General features: G+C 40.7%; 1 protein-coding gene and 1 long non-coding RNA gene across 7 annotated transcripts in view; one reads left to right on the plus strand and one right to left on the minus strand.

The window, feature by feature from the left end:
* The window catches only part of LOC310852560, a 215,407-nt gene that overhangs the window by 117,902 nt on the left and 84,689 nt on the right, over positions 1–12,816 (minus strand). The gene's annotated exons all lie outside the window — the stretch shown is intronic.
* Positions 1–12,816, plus strand: part of SH3D19 (SH3 domain containing 19) — a 73,072-nt gene that overhangs the window by 747 nt on the left and 59,509 nt on the right. The gene's annotated exons all lie outside the window — the stretch shown is intronic.

The raw sequence follows: 12,816 nt of genomic DNA on the forward strand, positions 1-12,816 counted from the left end.
CATTGCCTTCCCTGTGGTGCCCTCCAGATGCTTTAGACAGACAACAGCTTCAAGCAGAATGGTCAGGCGTAATGGGAGTTATAGTCCAAAGTATCTGGAGGCTCCATTTGGGGAAGGCTGCTGTAATAGATATGCAGAAGTCTTGTGGATGGGCTCAGTATTCAACTGTGGGGTTGCAAGCAACCGAAGGTTATGATGTCTGGGTCAGGGAATATCCTTCCCAGTTGGCTGCTAAAGAAAGGGGGGGACGTTATTGGGTCTTCATGGAAGAACATTCTGGAACCACATATAATCTTATCTCATGGTGAGTCAGATGTAGTCACTCATGGTTCAGTGAAAGGATCATATTCCAATACATTTTTTCTTCCTGGTTGGCGTAGTCTACTGTAAACTTGAACATTCCCTTTAGTTCTTTAGAATTCTGAACATTAACTTAAGGCACATCCAATGTATCTCTGGTAGTCAACATTGCTACGTTTTTCACCAAAGATTTTTGTCCTTAAATATTTCTCTGTTTTAAGACCAGAATGTAGATCTTATGTGAAATAAGTATTCCTTCTAAACTTAGCAGGAGAACACTTAGTGATATAGCACATGTTTTGCATGCAGAGAATTTCAGATTCAGTCCCTGGGATGCAGGTCGGGCTAGGAATCTCCCCTGTGTGAAACCCTGCAGAGCCACTGCCACTCGGTATAGAGAGTAATGAGCTAGATGTGCCATTGGTGTATTTGTGTAAGCTTTCTATGTAACTGCATGCCTGAGCCAAGCCACACATAAAAGGAGAGGGAACACTGAAGGGTCATCTACTTTGCAATTTGGCATACTTCAAGGTTTGCACCTTGTTGACTTTGGACTGCTAACTTTGCTGACTTCCCAGAATTATCAGTAGTTTCTGTGTTTGAACAGTGGTAGACTATTCCATACCCAAAAGGTGTTACTGTAGTTTCTTTCCTCACCTCTTTCTTTGGCAGGGAACTTCCTTGTCTGATACCCTCAGAGGTATTTAAGAAATTTTCACTGATAGTTATACAGTTGTGGATTCTTATTAAGCTGGAGCAGCGTAGTTGCAGAAATGCATGCTATGGACTGCAGACTTGTAAACAGATTGACAGATTCCTACACACACACACACAGAGAGAGAGAGAGAGAGAGAGAGAGAGAGAGAGAGAGAGAGAGAGAGACTGAGAGACCTGTCCATTTACTGGCTAGAAGACTGACTTGGGATCTTTTGTGTTTATGGTGGATCACAGGCAGAATCTATTTTATGCTCTTGTTGCATAATTAAACAGCTGCATTTGGAGCATTTTGCTGGAGCCACTTTGGGCTCTGTGTTGTAGAAGGGCAAATGCAACTTCAGCAAACAAACAGTTTTAATTAATAAGCCTTCTACCCCCATACAATTTACTTTCAGCAGTGGAATCATGTTCCATCCAGACCATTCTCTGGGTTATTAGTGGCATGCCTTGAGGAAACAAAGTCAAGAATCTGTGCTAGAAAAACGTACAATCCAGGAGCTACCTGTAAGTATCAGGTGGTCAGTGACTCATGCCACTATCAGTAATAAGTGAAGAGTCAACTGGCAAGGAAGCAGGCCATGAGTAACCGCTAGACATTAATCTGAAACAGAACTACAGTATGTGTAATGCATGGCTGGGAAAACTCAGGCCAAAGGCAGTTTTCGAGGCTGCTCTTCCAGATCCTCAGGGCTTTCTTCAGACCACTCCCCAGGTCACACACCCTTTTCCCAGACCACAACCCACACCGGACTTGCTCCATGTCCCTTCCCAGTAAATTTACCTAGGCGGAATGTGTCCTTGAACTGTGATACTGCCTCTTGCTTGCCTAGATAGATTGTGTATGTGTGTAAACCTCTGGCTTTTTGCATGGCCTACTTTAAGAGTCATGTTCATTGCTGTCTCAGTCTTCCCTCTGGCCCTGTCCACCACTGGCATGTGGCCTCCTGAAAATTGTGAGGAAATGTGGCTCTCAAGCTGGAAAAAAGTTCCTCATGCCTCAAGTAAAGCTGCCCCATGCTGTTTGTGCAGATGTTCCAGGAGCCCTTTGCCCTCAGGCTGCAGTTCCACAGAAAATTTCCTCAGCATGATACTAACTGCCTGAATGTGTGCAGAATCGTTGCCTAAATGGTTGTAGTCCTAAGCATACTTACTAAGGAGCAATTCATTTTGGCCTAGTATTTATTTATGAGTAAACATTCTTAGGATTTTGAAGTTAAATGTGTGGATGGATGCATCTGTCGTTTGTTTAATGTCCTGGATTTAGCTCTGGCCTTGTGGTGTCTATGAATGTTGCAAAACAGGCACTTGCTGTACTTATAAACCCCCTGTTTATGTTATGCTGTTGTTCTAAGGCTGTTCTTTTAAAAAAGTAATTCTTTATAAACTCATCAGTCACCTTTCTGTCGTTCAGTTTTGTAAGGGCTAGAAAACTGGCAAAATAATTTGTGTCCAATTTCCTCTAAAGCAACATTCCGTTCATAGAAGCATTATTTAATCTTAGCTCCCACATTAAACTTGTTCTAACTTGATTTCTAAAATGCTAGCTGGGTTTTGGACAGCAAAACAAGGTTGTATCAGAGAGATTAACTCACCAGTCAAAATATAATCAGAGAAATTACACAGGTGAAGGTACCGTATTTTTCGCCCTATAGGGCGCACCAGCCGATAGGACGCACTTCATTTTTTGGGGGGGAAATGAATAAAAAAAATTATTTCCCCCCCCAGCCGCGGGGCTGGGGCGGGGGAAGCCCGAGCTTCCCCTGACCCCAGAACAGGCTGCTATCCGCAAGCCTTGCGAGCACGGCGGCAACTCCTGCCGGGCTCGCAAGCCTTACGGACACCCGCGCGAAGCACGGGGTGCCCTTCGGGCTGCAGGCTGCTGCCCGCAAGCCTTGCGAGCCCGCGGGAACTCCCGCCGGGCACGCAAGGCTTGCGGATAGCTTCCTGAAGCCTGGAGAGCGAGAGGGGTCGGTGCACACCGACGCCTCTCGCTCTCCAGGCTTCAGCGAAAGCCTGCATTTGCCCCATAGGACACACGCACATTTCCCCTTCATTCTTGGAGGGGGAAAAGTGCGTCCTATAGGGTGAAAAATACGGTAGGTTGGTGAAATGAGAGTTCGAATAGAATACAGTTTTTAAAAGCAATCTCTGTTTTAAGCTACTTGGTAGTGTATTATTCTAAGAAGAATCCTGATTTCTAGATATATGTATTTGGGAGGTGCTAGGTTGTATCTCCTCAGTCACACTTATTTAAAATACACATACTGTATATGTGGAATGTTTTGCTCTTTTTTCCTTTCCTTTACACAGACTTTCCTTCTGTGAATAAATATAGCAGGGGCCAATGTTGATGCCTCCCGGTCTCCAATTGATGGGGGCTACTGGAGAGCAAACCCATGCCATTTTGTGGTTCTGCCTCATTTATGGCCACCTTTTTGTTTTACTTCACATTCCAAGGCAGCCATTTTGTGACTAGAGCCTTTGTCACTTTATCAAAACTCTAAATGTGCCCACTGGCCAAAAAAAGATGGCACCTCTTCTCTGGAGTACCAGAACCTCCTTCTACCAAAGGAATAGGGCAAGGTATTTTGCCAAATAATTTATTTGGGGTGGATTTTGCTTCTGCTTGGGATATGGCTGATCACAAATCAGACAATGATTAGAGACTGTGTGTAGTGTGGTGGTGTTGTTGTTGTTACATCTTCACCTGCAGCATGTGACTGAGCTATTTGGATTTGTTCTGCAGCAGTAATAAAAAAAAGATAGGATCAGAGAGTTGCAGAATACATGATGCACCCCACCTTCTTTGCTGCTTTGTAACTACCTTTCTACATTGCACATGCTCCTTTCTCTTAACATTTATGTGATCCAGATTGTATGGGTTGATTTGTGAGGGGTTGCTTGGTAGATAATCTTCCTTTTATGCAGAGGATTAGATTATGTGTGCCTTTGATCCCTTTCAGTTCTTCGATTTTATGATCCACAGTTCTCTTGGGTAGCAGTGATTATACATATGTACTGAATACCTGGCTGCATCTAAGCTAAAAGAACTGTACTTGTGAGTCCGCTCCAGAATCCAAGGAAGTCAGTAGGAAGAATCCATTGAAGTCAACTGGCTGCAGACCAAGCACTGCTGGAATAAATTAAGGATGGTAACAGAGGCTCTTTTGCTGTTATCTGTTGCAGCTTGTCCTTGGAAATGAACCAACACCACTAAGCATAAAGTGTGTTTTTATTTTACAGAAAAGCACTTGTCTGCTGACATTTGTACCAGGGTGCAAATGGAACCATAAAAGTTGCATTTTTCAAGCATCTGTAAAAAAAAAAAATCGTGCTGAAAAATGAAATATTCTTTTCTTTTTAAAAAAGGTTTAAAGCTTATTAACTAGGAGAAAGCTATCTTTTTAAGAAAAGATAGAAAATCCAAGTTGGCCTCTCCTATATATAATGAAAAGTATCTTGTTTATCTGGGCAGAGTCAAATGAGTTGTCAGGTTGCCCTTTTGGAAAGTGCTGGACTATGAGGAGTATGACCGTGCTCCAGATAAAGTCTTGCTCACTCCACATGCACACACCAGTAATTTACATTAGAACTCTCTTGCATCTGTCCACAACAAGTTATTTTAATGCTGAAAAGATAGCATGGAGTATTGAGAACAAGGTCTATTGACGTATATTCACAAACAGATGCTGCAATACGAGTAAAGGAGATATGAACAGTGGTGTAGCATGGGTTGCATTCAACTGCCTAATGGTGTCTGCATCACCCAGGAGATCACAGCTGCAGAGATAAGAAAAGAGTTGTTCCGTTGTCTGGAGAGGTCACTTCCTAGATTGCATGAATAAGCTGTTTTCAATGGAGCCTAGAGACGGAAGTGCACAGCTGTATTGCGGCAGCACTGGGTGTTGAAATTTTGCACCCCTAAGAATTTTGTGCCCGGGGCAACAGCCACTGTGGCTCCCCTGCATGCTACATCCCTGGATATAAAAGCTCATGAAAATGTGCAGTAAAGGTGTTGGTTTACTTAGAATTAATTCTTCTTCCTCCCTCTTCTGAAGCAAGCCATTGGGTCTTGTGCAGGTGTTGGCCGTGATCTAACACTAACCAGGGCTTTCCTTCAACTGGGATCTCTGACCCTTGGACAGGCATTCAGCCAAACATGTAAATACAAAGGCCAGCAACCTTTTTCAGCCATGGGCCGGTCCACCGTCCCTCAGACCATCTGGGGGGCCGGGCTATATTTTTTGGGAAGGGGATGAACGAATTCCTATGCCCCACAAATAATCCAGAGATGCATTTTAAATAAGAGGACACATTCTACTCATGTAAAAACATGCTGATTCCCGGACTGCCCACAGACCAGATTTAGAAGGCGATTGGGCCGCATCTGGCCCCTGGGCCTTAGGTTGCCTACCCTTGACTTATAGTGTTCTTAGTTCCAACCTTTGCCTTCCCTCCTAGAACTGGGACTCCTAAGCATGTTCAGCTAAATGTGCTTAGAACCTTTCTTGCAATCTGGAACCTTGAGTAGGGACCCATTGTGCATGGAACCATGCCAATTGCACTGTTTGTGCCCTCATGCATTTGGCTGAACACCTGATGTCTATTCCAATGTAGCCCCTTCATATTTAAAATCAGTTTGGGGAAGTTCATCCATGATATGGAAGAGGCTGATAGGAGCAAGCATGCAATAATGCATTTTAAGCCTGATCACCATGTGTATTAGATTCGGAATTTTTTTAGTTTCTGAGCTGGTTCAACCTTTGGTACATCACTTAGAGGTGCATTACTTACGACAATCAGTTTTCCTTGAAAACTGCTTTTCTTGAAAAGCGCTGTGAAGTGATATGTTGGCCTTTTTCAACATGCAAGTTGAAGTTGCTGTCATTGTGTGTAATACTACATAAACTTGGTGTTTCTCTTCCAGCCCCCCTCCCACATCAACTGCTCCATCATCACCTGCCTCTTGACAGGAGGTTTCAAGAAAGTAAATTACAGTATGGGATGTTTCCTGGTTAAAAACGTAGGGTGGATTCCTCTGCCCTTTCTGCCTGCTCCATGGTTTAGTTGCCAGTTAGCAGCTCAACAGAGCATGTTTCATGCCACTTTAGGAGAAGTCTTGTTAAATAGTTTATTTCAAAGCCTCAGATTGCTTGCTTTTTATAAACCCTTTAAGTGTGTGAACCTTCCTCGTTAATGCATGTTCATTTGAGATAGGTGGGAGATTAAGGCTCCCTCGTAGCAAAAGCATAATGAATAAAAGGCTGTTAAAATAACTGCATTGTGGGCTTGTGCAGCAGCTTTTTCAAAGATCCCAACATTTTTAGTTAGACTTTTTTATTTCTCCCTGCAGAAAGAAGTCTGTGATTGTTATTTCAGTATCTAAGTTTGCATACCTCTCTCTCTTTCTTTCTCTGTTTTTCTGAAATATTTAAAAAGTATGTTTACATTTCTGAAGTTCTCTTGTGGTCAGGAAGATCAATTTCAATGTTTTATATAGGCCTTTACAATTCACATTCCTGTAAATTCACTTGAAAACTGATAAGTTAATGTGTTAGGTGCAGGTTTCTAATGTTTCTTTCACAGTGGATGGTATCCATTGTGTTGGTAAGTGGAAAATCTTAGGATGTCAGCAAAAAAATGCACTATAGCTCTATTGCAGTTAAAGATGAATTTTAATACAATTTATTGCAGATGTAGTCCATTATTTTTTTTATGACAGTAAGTCAGTGATTCTGAAAAGTAGAAAATTAAGGCATTTGTGTGGTTGTCTTCAGGGAGTTCCATTACTGATTCCTGGAAAGAAACAGGCTGGTGTTATATTATTCACTTCACAACTTAATCCTCTAGAAATATGGCAGACTATTGTAGCATTTGAACAGATGTAACAGCAGGTTTGTTTTTGTTTTGAATTTGCATGCTTGTTAAGTATGGCCTATGGCATTGTAACATAGACTGAAAAAAGAAAAGCTGTTAATAGAACACTTTCCTAGCTTTCACCCCTCTTGGCAAGATTGTAGCTTTACTGCTGCCATTATTGGCCTCTTTCACACATAAAGTAAACCGTAGTCAATATTTCACTGCAAATGTACTGATCTTGTCCACTTTGCTCCTCCTTGCTTACACTGAGAACAAACACACAACAACAACCCCTGGCTTAGCTTAATGTCCAAACTACAGTTTGTGGTTTGTTTCACTCTCCAAAAACCACAATAGTTGCTTATTCTCGTTCACTGGAGCAAAACAAACCATAACCTGTGGCTTGGGTGTAATCCTGAAGTAAGGATCATGAGCTTTCCCACCCCTAAACTATGGTTTACTGTTATGAGTGGCGCAAAGAAAAAGGAGCCAAAAGAAAAGGAAAAAGAACAAAGACCGCGAACTAGACAAACAACTTTAGCCTCAGCCTTGCAGCAACGCAGATCTTCGGTACCCACTGTGCTCTCTGAGGAAGCAGCAGCTTCTCTGCCACGTGCAGGGGAAGGAGAAACAGAGGAACTACAATTGGAAGATATGGCCTCAGGAACAGCTGCCTCCATTTTAGAAAAAATATATGAAAAATTGGAATCTTTGGATAAGAAAGTGGAATCCTTGGATAAAAAAGCTGATGAGCAAACTTTTAAAATAGACCAAAACACCGAATGTTTAAATAAATTAGCTGGACAAGTGGCACAGAACGTGGAAACAATTGCAGAATTGAAGGGAGCTACAGGGGAGAACAGAAAATTGGTTGAAGACACCAGCCAAAGGCTGGGAAAGTTAGAAAAAGAGGTGAGGCCACTCAACAAACAAGTTGGTGAACATCAGACCTATCTCTCGATGATTGAACTGAGAAGTAGGGAGACCAACTTAAGGATTAGATCGATACCCGAAGTGGAAGAGGACAACCTGGCTGAGTTTCTGACCAAAATATTTTCCAAGCACTGGAACCTAGAAGAGACGGACTTTAAGATTACATCAGCTTTCAGACTTGGAAGACTGACAAAAAAAGACAAGCCCAGAGACTGTTTGATATCACTGAGATCAAAGGAGGAGAGGGACAAGATTTTGGGCCTACACTACGGAAAATCACTGGACATTTTAGATAAGAGGATTGAGTTATACAAGGACGTTCCCAAACAGCTTTTGGATTTGAGATCGGAATATTTGGAATTAGCAAGACTTTTGAGGAGCAACGCCATCATCTTTAGGTGGGATTTTCCACAAGGACTATCTTTTACTTTCAGAGGGAGGAAGATCAAAATTAGAACATTGGAAGACAGAGACAAATTTCTGAACCAATACGGAGAGGACCTTCATAAAAAACTTGGATTACCATCGGAGCTCGAAACACCAGAGGTACCTGCACCCTTGGATTCTGAAGATTCAGCGAAAAAGGTACCACCCCCAGAAAAATAACCAGATCTATCCAGGATGTCTCTGCAACTTCTGAGTTGGAATATAAATGGCTGCAACATTCCGGAGAAAAGGAGGAAAATTTTTCACATATTAAAAAAGGAACAATTGGACATTATTTGCCTGCAAGAAACCCACGTGACTAGGCTCCACAGAAAAGTGCTGATAAATAAGAGACCTGGCCAAGAATTTATATCTTCAGACATAGTGAAGAAGAGAGGAGTGGTGATATATGCAAAAGAGAGCCTTTCACCTAAATTCTTATTTAAAGATGAACATGGCAGAATTTTGGCAATTGAAATACAATATCAAGGAGAAAAAATTTTGATATTAGGAATCTATGCACCAAATGATGGGAAATCGGAATTTTATAAGAAGTTGCATGAAAGCATGCTGGAATATCTGGACTATGACAACATCATAATGATGGGAGATATGAATGGGATTGTATCAACTAACATGGATAAGTCGCAAAGTCAAAAAGTTACCAAAGATGGCAGACTACCAAAGACCTTTTTTGAAATGACAGAAAATATGGGCTGGATTGACATATGGAGAATCAAGAACCCCCTAGGAAAAGAAGGAACATTTTTCTCTGAGGCTCAACTGACTTGGACAAGAATCGACCAAATTTGGATTACTAGAGGTCTGGCACCTAAGGTCAGGAAAGTGGAAATCTGCCCAAAAACCTGCTCCGACCATAATGCCTTGAAAATGGACATGACATTATTACCAATCGGCTCCTTTAGATGGAAGATGAATGACAATTTGTTTAGAAATCAGGAGATCATTAAGAAGGCCCAAAAAGTTATAAAGGACTATTTTGAAATAAACCTGAACACCACGGTGGAAAAAAGAACAATTTGGGACGCAAGCAAAGCTGTGATGAGAGGGTTCTTGATACAACAGAATGCCATAAGGAAAAGGACACAAAATGAAAAGAAAGACAAGATTCTGGAGAAAATTAAAGAACTAGAGAAGAAGCTAAGAGTCAATCCGAAGTCACAGCCGATTTTGAGAGAAATTAAACTTCATCAGGCACAATATTCAAAACTGATAAACCAGGAAATAGAATGGAAGATTAAATCAATGAAACAAAAAACGTTTGAATCGGCAAATAAATGTGGGAAACTGCTGGCCTGGCAGTTGAAGAAGAGACAAAAATTGAACATAGTAACAAATTTGGAAATTGAAGGAAGAAGTATACAGAACCCCGTGGAGATTAGAAAGTGTTTTCAAAAATATTTTAAAAAATTATATACTCAAGGGCCGCAGAATGAAGTTGAGATTGAACAATTTTTGAGGAAAAACGGATTGAAAAAATTGTCACAAGAAAATAGATTACTCCTGAACAGCAAAATAACACGACAAGAGATTGAACATGCCATTCAGAACTTGAAATTGGGCAAATCTCCAGGGCCAGACGGCTTGACCTCCAAGTACTATAAGACATTAAGTGATTATTTGATCCAACCACTGCTGGAGGTCAGCAATGAAATTATGGAGGGAAAGAAGGCGCCAGAATCGTGGAAAGAAGCGTTCATCACATTGATACCAAAATCAGAAACTGAAAAGACACAGCTCAAGAACTACCGCCCCATCTCCCTTTTAAATGTGGATTACAAAATATTTGCTGATGTTTTGGCAAACAGACTTAAAAGAGTTTTAAGTCAAGTAATTCATAAAGACCAAGCAGGCTTTCTCCCAGGCAGACATATGTTTGCTAACACAAGGAACATTATTGATGTCTTGGAACTTTTGCAAACTGACATAAACACTAAAGCAGTGCTAATTTTTATAGATGCGGAGAAGGCCTTCGACAACATCGCTTGGAAATTTATGAAGGGAAATTTAAAAGAAATGGGAGTGGGGAGGGGTTTTGAAAATGGGATTGACGCAATATATTCAGAACAAAAAGCAAAATTGATTGTTAATAATGTGGTAACAGGAGAGTTCAAAATTGAAAAAGGAACACGACAAGGCTGCCCGATTTCCCCTTTGTTATTTATCTCAGTCCTGGAGGTGCTCTTAAACTTGATCAGAGGGGACCGGTTGGTGCAAGGGATCCAGGTCGGAGCGAAACAATATAAACTTAAAGCTTTTGCAGATGACCTAGTTTTGACACTGCAGGAGCCGGAATCTAGTACGAAAAGAGTTTTACAATTGATTGACAATTTTGGTCGGGTGGCGGGATTTAAGTTAAACAAACAGAAAACTAAGGTGTTGGGGGAAAATTTGACAGATATTGAATCAGAACAGTTTCAGAGAGAAACAGAATTATCATTGGTGAAAAAGGTAAAGTACCTAGGGGTGAACATAACAGCAAAAAATCTGAGTCTATTTAAGGAAAATTATGAAAAATGCTGGTCTGAAATTAAGAGAGACTTGGACAGTTGGACAAAATTGAAGCTTTCTTTGTTAGGCCGAATTGCTGCTATTAAGATGAATGTATTGCCAAAAATGTTGTTTTTGTTTCAAACACTACAGATTATAGACAAGACGGAATGCTTCCGGAAGTGGCAGAGAGATATTTCTAAATTTGTCTGGCAGGGCAAAAAGCCCAGAATTAAGTTTAAGATATTGACTGACGCAAAGGAAAGAGGGGGCTTTGCCCTGCCAGACTTAAGGTTGTATTATGAAGCCGCAGCTTTCTGCTGGCTAAAAGACTGGCTACTTCTCGAAGACACTGATGTGTTGGATCTGGAAGGGTTTAATAATAATTTTGGTTGGCATGCATACTTATGGTATGACAAAGTTAAGATCAATAAGGCCTTTAAGAACCATATTGTCAGAAAAGCAGTGTTTAATGTCTGGACAAAATATAAAGACTTATTGGAAAATAAAACCCCAAGGTGGCTTTCACCTCTGGAAGCTAAGGCCCGAAAAAGACCCAATATGGAAGCCAATTGGCCAAAATATTGGGAAATATTAGAAAAAGATGGAAATAACTGGAAATTGCAGAGTATGGAAAAAATGAAGGATAAAGTGCGAGACTGGTTACATTACGCTCAGATTAAAGAAGTTTTTAAAAATGACAAAAAGCTAGGGTTCCAGGTGGAGAAATCGAAGCTGGAAACTGAACTGTTAGAACCTAAGACTAAGGTACTTTCAAGAATGTATAACTTGCTGTTGAAATGGAACACACAAGACGAAATGGTTAAATCGGCTATGATAAAGTGGGCACAGGACATTGGGCATAACATTATGTTTGAGGAATGGGAAAGGTTGTGGACCACTGGGCTAAACTTTACTGCATGTAATGCTTTGAAAGAAAATATAATGAAAATGATATACAGATGGTACATGACCCCAGTTAAGCTTGCCAAAATATACCACTCGTCTGACAATAAATGTTGGAAATGTAAAGAAAATGAAGGAACATTCTTTCACCTCTGGTGGACTTGCCCTAAAGTGAAGGCCTTCTGGGAAATGATATATAATGAACTGAAAAAGGTATTTAAGTATACTTTCACTAAGAAACCAGAGGCCTTCCTTCTGGGTATTGTCGGCCAGAAGGTGTCAAAGAAGGACAGAACTTTCTTTATGTATGCAACAACGGCAGCAAGGATACTCATCGCAAAGAACTGGAAAACTCAAGATCTACCCACGCTGGAAGAATGGCAGATGCAGCTGATGGACTATATGTAGCTGGCGGAAATGACTGGCAGAATTCGAGACCTGGGAGAAGAAAGGATTGAAGAAGACTGGAAGAAATTTAAGATTTATTTACAAAACTATTGTAATTTGATGGAATGCTAAGAAGGATGCTTGATTATAAACAATTGGCCATCACTAAATTAGATGAGCATTATTAGACTATATTGTAATGATTGGTTATAAGATTACAAATAAGATGGTAATTTGCTTGAAAAATTTTATGAACAATGTAAGTGCGAGCGGATGACGCGAGGAAGTCCAAAGATGTTATGAAATTTTGTAAAGACACAAACAATGCTGTTTTTTAATTTTGTATCTCTTTTATTAAAAAAAACCTAATAAAAATTTTGGGGAAAAAAAAAATAAACTATGGTTTACTGTTATGTGAAAAATGGGCCATAGTGACTGTGGACTAATTCGCAAGATGCCTGGTGTGGGTGGCACTTTCCATTGTACTCATCACAAAGGAATGCCAACTAATGTAGCTACGTAATACCATTGCCCATTTTGTCATGGTAAATAACACTATTGGTCAGCAGCCATACTGAAGCAGCTGTTCAGATATTCTGTGGAGGAGGCCTACGGAATGCCTGTTTGGGACTTTTAAAGGAATGCCATACTTTTCTTTGGTTTCCTGACGGGTAGGTTGCCAGCTTCTTGGAGGCAAAATAATTAGTAAACAATGGGCCTTGTTAGAGGGAGCTGTCGCCATTCATTTAATTAAGGAGTCAAATTCAATGATATAAG

Source organism: Podarcis gaigeae (assembly GCF_964106915.1).
Source record: "Podarcis gaigeae genome assembly, chromosome: 9".
Lineage (NCBI taxonomy): Eukaryota > Metazoa > Chordata > Lepidosauria > Squamata > Lacertidae > Podarcis > Podarcis gaigeae.